A 10,755-nucleotide genomic window follows, 5' to 3' on the forward strand; every position below is an offset into this window, starting at 1 on the left:
TAAAATGAACTTACCTTTTGGCGTTTTTGTTTTTCACCACATACGCCAAATAGGCAGCTTTGAGGTTTGTGACTTGACGTCTGTGACGTGTGACGTCAATTTCTTTTCAAAATCACTTCCGGTCGCCGTCCGTGTTGACAAAAACGTCGCGTGCTTAAGGACGGCGCCTACTATTGTTATTGCGCATACGTTCTGCGCATCTCGAGATACTCGAGTTTCAGATTAGAGATGCTCACTAATACAGGGATATTTTTGCGCGATTTAAAACTATCCGGATAAAGTAGATCTTAGTAAGTAGTCTTAGTATCCAAAAAGAAAATTGGAGGTAACCATGCATTTTTGAGGGATAATTAAGCTTCAATTTGAGAAAGAACGCAATACATTGCTTTGCATGTTAAAGCTCCTTACAAATATTATTCATGAATTATCTTGGAAAAAATGCGTGGTTTTACCCCCAATATTCTTTTTGGATTTCAATGACACTTGTCAAGATCTACATTTTCTGCATAATCATAAACCGCTGCAAAAATACCTATGAATTAGTAGGCACCGTCCTTAAACTCTCTAATTTGAACAAGAAAAGATGACCGTATGGGGTCCAGTGGACAAGACTTAATTGGTGACCCGACAATGTTTCCCCAGCCTTCCATGGCCAAGCCATGCCAGGACTTCTCTCTTCTCTTTGGTACGCTATTAAACAGTTACCAGGTTTGAAGGTCAGGAATTGGAATCATAATGCAAAGGTAATATTTTATAGACTTTCACAGGAAGACCTCCAACAAGCTTTTAAGGAGGGCTTACTCAAAAAAATACTTTCTCCCTTTTTGACACAAAAAATACTTATATTCTGCTTTTAGATATAGTTGGGGTAATCTTATCACGACGAAATTTGACCAGAGTTTCTTCCAAAATACCATTACCGTGGCAATGATAATAGGCATTTCTTTGAGCCTTAAAATCAGCATAAATTGCTATTAAAAAAAAAAAGAGGACAGTGAGATCTTCCCATACAGCGTTACCTGATAATGTTAGAAAAAATCTTTAAAATATTTAAAATTCAGCAAAATTCGTAGGCCAGTTTTAAAGAAAAATCAGTTTCTTTGAAATATGTCTCTACTGTCAAATCCAACCTTTGCCGGTTAGTATTCAATGTATGGTGGCGTCATACATGGTGTTTTGGTGCTTCGTTTCGCTGTTTCGTTGTTTAGTAATGTCCCCTTTCGAGCCTCCTTAAGGAATTTCAAATGAAACTTAGGCAAGAACAATCATTCCCCGCTTAAAGCTCAGATAAATTTGTCCAATATAATTACTTATCGTTTTTTTGTGAACTCTCCAGTGTGTTGAAAAGAGTTCACGTTCAGATTGTCCAATATGCTACGAGGTAAACTCAAATATTTTTAGTCTACTATAACTTACCTTAACTTAATGAGCTTATATAGCGCTATAAGTTATAAAAATATTCTAATGCGCTTTTATATATATATATCATATATTTTATATAAAAGTGGAATAACCTTTCTTGTTTACATAAACTAGAACTAAAAATTCAACTATTAAAAAAATTCATATGCTTGCCTAAATAAAAAAAAAGTTTTCAAATTCGCTTTGAATGTATCTACGTTTGCTGAATTACGAATTGCTAGTGGCAGACTATTCCAGACCCTTGGTCCGCCGACGGCAAAGGCATGGTCGCCAAATGTTTTACATTTAGTTCGTGGGACCAAGAGGAGGAGTTGATCGTCGTCACGCAATGCTTGGCGACCCGGAGGCTTGATGTGTAGTAGCTCAGTTATGTAAGATGGAGAGCAGCCTTTAACCGCTTTGTAAACCAACAGCTCGATCTTAAATCTGATCCGCGAGGCAACTGGAAGCCAGTGGAGTTGGAACATGAGAATACCGTGAGAGATGGCAGATGACGCCCGCTGCGGCATTAAGGACACGCTGTAAATGGTTAAGTTGGTACTGTGACACTCCGTAAAGCAGGGGGGTGCAATAGTCGACGTGAGACGTGACGAATGCATGAACCAGTGCTTTGGTGGCATCATCCGATAGAAATTTCCATATTTGCCTGATCTTGGAAAGTCCGAAGAAGGCCTTACTACAGACCTTCCACCCCAACGTGCGCATTTATTGACGTATTCTTATCAAACCACACCTCGAGATTGCGAACAGACGAGGGTGACACAATCTCGGAAGTGCCAACTTGAACAACAACAACAAGACAAGTGGGCCACCGCAGTCAAAGGCAACCCGAAGGCTCCCTTTTCAATACTTCTACCATGACTTGCGGCATCTACCGCAACTCATGGCAGGGGTGGGCGCAACTCCTATCCCGTTGTATACACAACTTGTCCCCAGTAGTACAGGTACTCATTTTACCCACCACGAATGGATGGAAAGCTAAAGTGAACTTTGGAGCGTACGGCAATGGTTATCCCTAGATGGTCACCCATCCAGTAACTAGCCCAGCCCAACGGGGCTTACTTGAACAGAGTTAACATTTATTTTGGGGAGCTGCTAACGTGAACCGATGATCGGAAATTCCGTTTTGCTGTCGTTAAGCTTCAGCATGTTATGACACATCCAAGCACGGACATAAACAATGCACTCCTCCATAGCTCTCCTCCATAGATCAAATGGCTTGTTCTTGAGAAACTGAAGACGTAGGACAAAACGAAAGATAGAGTTGCGTGTCGTCTGCAAAGACTTCCACCGACGGCAGGTGCTTTTTTACCACTTGAAACAACTTTGAAGTGGACATTATGAATAATAAAGGTCCTAAGCAGCTTCCTTGTGGAACTCCACCAAGGAGAGAGAAGTCTCATGCATGATTGTTGCTGTTCGATGGTTATATGTTGCTTCCTCCCGTGCATGAACGATTTAATCCAAGAGAGAGCACAGCCACAAACGCCGAAGTCGCTTTCGAGTAGATTATCCAAGATTGAGTGGTCTACAGTGTCAAACGCGGCACTGAGGTCTAACAAGACAATCAAAGTGACTTCCTGCCTGTCCATACTGAGACGAATGTCGTTCTGTACTTTAAGTAAAGGAGTCTTAATGGAATGATGTTTTCGGTAAGGTGACTGTTTACTGGGCAGGGGAGCATGCTAAGAGCAGTGATCGAGAACCTAGCTGTGGTATTCCAGTCTTCTCATCAATTTTAGGAAAGGTTGCTAACCGGGCGAAAATTTCCATGTACGAGTTCGAGGCCAAAGTGCGATCTTCCAATTGTCCAGAACACAAGCGCTGACGAGAGACGAGTTAATTATCCTGGTGATGATAGGTGCAAGAGTATCTACACATTTGTTCAGCAACCACGTGGGTATTGGGTTCAACTGACAACTAGCGTTGGAAGATGAAGAGAATATGTCACGTGTTTCTGTTTCAGAGAAAGGCGAGAAATGCGTTAGCTTCGTTTGAGGTGATGAAATAGAGACAGTGGGCCGATGAATAGAAAAGTTTGCAATATCTTCTCTGGTGAGAGCAATTTTACGATGGGAAAACTCTCCAAATTCATCAGCTAGTTGGTGTGGATTGTCATGCGGCGGAAGAGCATCAGTGCGCTCATCGCAGAGAGATTTCACTATACGAAAGAGCTTCTTAGAATCTCCAGCACATTCATAGATAACATCGCCGTAATGTTGCCTTTTTGCTTCATGCAAGCAAAAGCAATAATGATTGCATGCTCGTGATAAGCCCTGCTATCAGAATCAAGGTTGCTTTTCCTCATTTTTTTTTTTTTCTAGCTTGCTCCACGTGGACTTCGAGGTTCTAAGCTCGTCATTAAACCAGGGTACTCTAGGGCGAGTTACGATTGTCTTGCGTCGGGAACGGGCATGCGCGTCGAGCATGGAGCTCAAATGCAATCGTGACCTGCGGCGGGCTCACTGTCTTTAACTCTAACCAGCTTGGATTCGGCAATGTCTTTCTGAAACGCTGTAATGTCAATCTCCTTAAACTTACGAAATGTTATCTCTCTCGTAAACCCCTCAACAGATGGAATGGCGAGCGAGCACTCGACAAAACAATGGTCAGAAAGAAACAATGAGGGGCGGGGTGAGACAATCATAAGATCATTACAAGACCTAGTGATAATGAGGTCAAGCCAGTGACCAGAGACGTGAGTTGCAAAGTTAATATGCTGAATCAGACTAAAGGTTTCAAAAAGGTCGGAAAATTTCCTAGCATCAGCATCCATTGCGTCGTCCATATGGAGATTGAAATCTCCTGCGATAACCAGCATCTCTGGACAGAGAACCAACTTCTCGAGAAAAACAATGAACTCCTGCATAAATACCGTTATAGCTACACGGTGTGCCTCTGACAAACTTTGTAGAGTGTCCTGAGGAAACGATATTCCACTCAGATGATTCAAACGACAGTTGTCGTTGACTATCGCTAAAAGCAATATTTAGGCTGTCTCGCACAATTTTTCAGTCCCCCCACCATTACGACCATCAGTTCTGGGAACATTCCTGAAGGAGAATCTGAGAGGAGCTTAAGGCTACTAGGCGCGATTACCAGACGCGGTTTCGGGAAATGAGCCAGTGCTCACTCCCGAAATCACGGCTGGACGCGTGAGGTGAGCCATTGTTAATCTCTGGCAATCAGAAACCTGCCTGCACAAATCGGTCAGGTCAGGTTTTTGGCTGCGAAGGTATTCTTTGACCCGGTGCTTTTAAGGTAGGAAACATCAAGGATTTCGACAACGAAAAGTGTTCGAGAAGCTGGAGAATGGGGATTGTGCCGTTTTCTACCGCCTGAGTTCGGAAACTTCACTGATTTTCCAGTTGGCGCCAAGGTCAAAATACGGCTTTCAAATCCATTGAATGGCAATTTCTCCTCAGACGTCGCTAATGTAAGAGCAAGTAAAATTCCTCAAAATCAATTGAAATTACTGCTGAGTTTATTGGTGGCAAAACGAGGGGGGCGATGAGGTCGACTGAAAGATGAAGCAGCCGAAGATTTTGTTGATGATTCGCCGGTTGAATTCAAACTCACATTGATCATTAAACCACAAACTCAAGCTCGTATCATCTGGAAACTTCGCACAGACGTTTTAAGCATTGTTATGTAATTACTGTTTTGTTAAAACCAGTGTTTTGGGATGTCTAATGCTATTTCCCTGTAACTATTAACTTTGCATAAATTATATTTGAATTTACGTCACAAACACAGCCTATCGCTCATGCATCCAGCCGTCTTTTCTCGGGAAAGAAGCGCTTCGTTCATCAATGTTGATCTACCACCACAAGCAAACGTGTTTGACGATTCTCACTCAAAATTTCGCTTTTTATCTGCCGTGCAAGACGCGCAAAGTTTTCAAAACTTGCAGTAATTTGGACCCATGTCAGCGTGATGTGAGAGGCATGGGTCTAGTCTCGATTTTACGTCACAAACTGCTTTTCGATCATTGCTGTTTTTCAATAAATTTTGCCTTGCAAAGCAGTTTGAAGTAAAATCGAGAATAGGGATCTTTCTGCAGGTACCCAAAAGCATTGTGTTTTTGGTCACTTGGGATTAGTCTTTATTAGGAGTTGTTTTGTTTTCTGTGTGATGAGTAAAACACTCCTGTCTGTATAAAAAAAGAAAGTTACATAGTGGCTTGAAGGTTGAATTTTATTTCCTCGTGTTAAAAGCAATATTTTACTCACTCTCTGCGCTCATTCGTAAAATGTTGTTTTTACGACTCAAAGTAAAATTCATATCTTCGCGCCGCCGTGTAATTAGGAAGCTTAAGCACGCGCGTTTTTGAGACGCGGACGGCAACCGGAAGACGACATTTCTCCAGCACGGACAGTGGTGTCTCCCAGATTTTTATACGAATTGTCTCTAATGGAGAAAATATACTTGGCAATGTAAATGTTGTTGTGTGAAGACAAGTTAAAAGGGAAAACAGCTCACTTCCGGTTGCCGTCCGCGTCTCATTGAAAAACGTGCGTGCTTAAAGCTCCCTATTCTCTATTATTACAACGAAAACTGCCGGAACACTTCCGTCCCCAGAGGCTGTCTTGCCTCCCCACCTCAACCCTGACAGTCTGTACGGGCAGACGGACGGGCGTACCGTGACATCATAACCAAAAATTCTCGCATCGATCGATTTCCCAAAAAATCTTACAGATGGTGCTCCGCTGGCGCGGTTTGCGCACCTGAGCCCCGCTATTATCTACAGTGTAGAGACTAATGGAGTGAGCCTGGTAAATGCTTGCTCAGTGGGAATCAATATTACAATGTTTTGTGGTCTGCAGAACTTTAATCAATACATAATAATCATAATAAAGCAAATTGGAATGTTGTTAATTATACAAAGTACAAGACTAGTCTGTCCATTGCTACATAACAATACAGAACAGGACTGAAGGTGATGTTCACTGTAATATTTTGTCACAGGACATTTACACATCCAGAATACCATCACACGTACCTCCTATTGGTCACTTGCTGCACAGGTACTGCAAAATTTATTTTATAACTTTCATTGATGGATACATGAAATTATAGTCTATGACTGCAATCTGCAGATTGTGTAAAAGCACTGAAATCAGATGGACACCATTCTTGGCTATATAGTGGGGTGTGTTAAGCTTGTCCTTGGTTCTTGCCCATACAGTACCTACAGTGTACAGTATGGAACGTTTTCGCTCACGTGACCAGCAGCTATATTGGATTACTGAAACGAAAGAAAGTACTTGCGTAAAAATAGAGTTCAATTCCCGGAGGATTAGTTTGGTACACCATCATGGCTGCCATTTCTTTGTTTTGGAACACCAACATGGCCACCGTGATGTCATGTGAAAACGCTCTATAACGTTTTTAACCTGACACTTTTTTCTGAGGTTGTTACAGCAGTTGCAAAGTTTAAACTTGAAAATTACAGTATGATGTGAAGATTGTGTACTGAAATAATTTTTTTGTGGTATTAGTTATTTCATAATGCTGTGCAATAGAGTTTGAACATGTATTACTGTTGTGTAATATCGTCTTGTCAAAAAGATACATGATATTATTAGAATACACGCATATATCTCATGGCCTTATGGCATACAGCTGTAAACAAGACATTGGCATGAGACATTCTGTGATTTACCAATTGGATTGTTAGTTTTGAAACGCCTACTTTCCCTTTCCTCTTTTTCTCACGAATTTTCTAGTGAGTATCAATAGTATGTTAAAGGTTAAACGTGCTTCGATATTACAATTTCCTCAGGAATTTGCAGTTTCATGCTTATCGATAGCTACTACATGTTCCGCGCCGCGAGGGAGTTTAGAAAACTGTAGAGCGTACGTTTTTGGACAACGCCTTAGTTTTATTCACGTACGCATTATTATAAAACTATGCACTCTTATGGTATATTCAGCTATTATTGTTCAGCGATTGTAAAATCTGCTACTTGCTATCTATCAGATCTATCAATGTATATCCTATCAGGTTATCTTTTGGTGTGAGTCGTCGACCGAATTCGGACCCACATCTACATCTTCATCTGCCACTACCATCACCACTACTCGTCGCTACAAATCTAGTACTACTACTACTACTGCTGCTGCTGCTGCTGCTGCTGCTGCTGCTACTGCTGCTGCTACATCGTAAGATTATTGTCAATTCTGCAAGTTGTCGTTTTTTTGTAACTCAAGGACCTGAGATTTTTTAACTTTAATTAAATGTGGTGTACGTACTGCCAATCAGTGGAGTTCGATTTGTCTATTGCCTCACATCAAGTCAGCTACCCCTATAATTGTTGAAGATCACCGGAGTATTTCGCAACCTCTAAAATATTAGCAATTACATGGATGAGTTGCATAATAGTACTGCTCTAGCTGTGTATTCATTTCCTTTGCAGTACCTGTTTTTCAAATTTACTGGAATCTGGGTAAGTTGTTTCAAATTACGTAGAACTTTGAATTTCAAAGTAGAAAAATAGAAAGATGACATGACAAGGTGTCCGATAGTAGGGAGTTTAAGAAAAGACGACGGCTAAAGCTACGACGACGTCTCAATCCAATAACATCATTGGTTACAAGAGGAAAAGGAATCGTGCAGCATTTTATTGCTGTAATCTCCATAACAACAACGTGAAATCACCAAATTTGAGGTTTTAACGACAAATACAAATAGGGGAAATTACATGGCCGCGTGGGGATACGAATTTTATCTTCGAGTGCGGAACGTATCTCTCACGAGTGCTTGAAGCGAACGAGTGAGAGATACTTTCATGACGAGAAAACCATTATTCTCTGATTGCCAGGGGATATGCTTGTCCTATATTTAACAGCTCAATGGTTAATATGCTTCGTGCCTGGCGAATGTTGGATAACTAAATATCTTGCACCCCGATGCCGGAAGAGTATAAGACCATCAACAAAGCCCTTCTCAAATTATTAAGCCAACCGTGTAACAGCTGAAATAGATTTGAAAATAGGTGTAAAAGAGGGTGTCAAGTTTTTGGTCAGGTCTGAAATAGGGTACGGAAAATCGCAAATTTTGGTCTTAAATAGTGTAAGGGTTTAGAAAGCGGGCCACACACCCCGACCCAATTTTTCTGGGATTACCCCCCCCCCCCCCCAAAAAAAAAAAAAACAAAACAAAAAAAAAAAAAAGAAAAAGGCCCCCTTCCCCGGGCGTTTTCCTCGATGTTGCCGTAGTAGATGTTTAAGTCCCAAATAGCTGCATGAAGACAGGAAGTTAAAACAGAAACATAAGGTTAGTGAAAGCAATCAAAAGCAACAGCTGCCTTTTAAGCTTCCAAACTGGAAGATAATAATTGTTCAAGAGGATAGCAACAGTGAATCTCATATTGAATAAATTGATATTATTCTCGGATTGCCAGGGGATATGCTTGTCCGATATGTAACAGATCAATGGTTGATATGCGTCGTGCCTGGCGAATGTTGGATAACGAGATATCTCGCACCCCGATGCCGGAAGAGTATAATAACTTTTATGTCAAGGTAAAATACTGTCTTGAGCTTTTTTTCCATTTTTAGGGGGAGGGCATGAGGGGATGGCTTACAGTGAAAGCAACGTGATGTCAAGAGATAGTTCATTCCTGCAAGAACATTAATAGTTAGTATATACTCACTCAGTGATCTTGGTGTTTCAAGCAATCTGACTGGTTCGCTATCTCGGAGTAATTGAGCATTATTCACTCCCTACGAAGTGAATAATGCTTGATCCAAACGAAACGAAATGGCCGGCGTAAACAAGGAAACAAGACGGGTCATTTTACAGCAAATCAACGCTTTCCTCAGTTAGAGCAGCCATTCCATGTGGATCCTTTACCAACTGCACTTTCAATTTCCATTTAAAATAAACCTCTAAAACTTTGATCGAACGGCGAAAATGTTTTAACAAGCAGACTGTCGATTTAGATTGCTGATTTAGACGGAGTTAAATGACCATTTTGCCGTTTGTGACGTTTTAACCTTCGTTTATTTATATTTGCCTTGTTTGAAGCTTCTGTAAACACTTTCGTGCATGCTTTGTGCCGCTTTCACCTTTTGCACGCATGGATTGAGATGTTAATTAAATCGACTTTGGATTGTTTTCTTCAAATGTTGCTGAGATCACTTCTTGAGTATATACTAATGCACCGTCCACACGTATCCGGAGATTTTTGTATCCGCCAATTTTTTTATGCGGATACAAAAATATCTGCGTCCACACGTAGCGTATACGAATCGTATACGACCGTCCACACGTATCCGATTCTTATCTGGACATCTCAAAGGAGTAGTCAACAGAGCATGCGGAAAAAGACTGGTTCTGATATTGTGACGTCAGCGTATACAAAAATATACGGATACGAGCATCCACACGTATCCGGATACACAGCGTATACAGAAATTTCCACTCTGGAGAGCGTATACAGAAATCTCAGGATACATTGAGCGTATACGGCGGACACGTGTGGACGCGAGGTGTATCCGTACAAAAAAACGATTTGCGGATACAAAAATCTCCGGATACGTGTGGACGGGGCCAAAACAATTATCGCAATCTTCTGCCACTATTCACCTCGATTTCAAAGAATAACTGTTAATTATTGTTTCTCGTCATTGCACCTCTGCATCGTGCTCTTTTGATGTCCATATTTTTTCCCACCTTTCCATGCACCTTCTCGGTTGGAATATCTCCCACCTATGCATGTCTTATAACTCTTTTTATGCTTAAATCAAATTTTTAATTGCTCAGCTTTAGGCGGTGTGCATAGTGTATACAAGGGTACTGACCTGTGTGCATTGGGAAGAGGTCTTTTCAGTCCCTTCCCGTTCGAAGGGAGACTAGCTAAAACTGTTTCCAAGTTATTAGCACTTTTATTCTGTACAGCCCACGTGTAGCACTGATTTTGGAGTTGAAGGTGGATGGTTAGTCTTGATACTCGATACTAGTTTCTTGTTACAGATTCTCTGCCGTGATTGTAATAAGGTAAGTTGTAAGGATAATTTTGCTGTCCATCAATCAAACTTTTTGTTACCAATTTTGGTTTCCAGCTTAATTATGTCAACAGCGGTCACCAAAATCAAAATCAAAAGTAGCCTCATTGTGATAGCTAAAAGCGTCATGCATTTCTCCAGGTAGAGGACTTAAAGGCAGATTCTGAAACTCTTTGTAGAAGACAGTACATGTTTAACTTCCTGAAGCAGAGAGGGACTTTCCCTTGTTGAATTCCAATAATCACAAAACGCTGGTCCTGCTACTAACCCATTCTTTGAGTTGTCTTTCATGTTACATTTACGTATACCATATTCCCATTA

General features: G+C 41.1%; 1 pseudogene; it reads left to right on the plus strand.

The window, feature by feature from the left end:
- Positions 1 to 591: 591 nt before the first annotated feature.
- The window catches only part of LOC138056069 (RING finger and CHY zinc finger domain-containing protein 1-like), a 12,323-nt pseudogene continuing 2,159 nt past the window's right edge, over positions 592 to 10,755 (plus strand).

Source organism: Montipora capricornis, chromosome 7 (genome assembly GCF_036669925.1).
Source record: "Montipora capricornis isolate CH-2021 chromosome 7, ASM3666992v2, whole genome shotgun sequence".
Lineage (NCBI taxonomy): Eukaryota > Metazoa > Cnidaria > Anthozoa > Scleractinia > Acroporidae > Montipora > Montipora capricornis.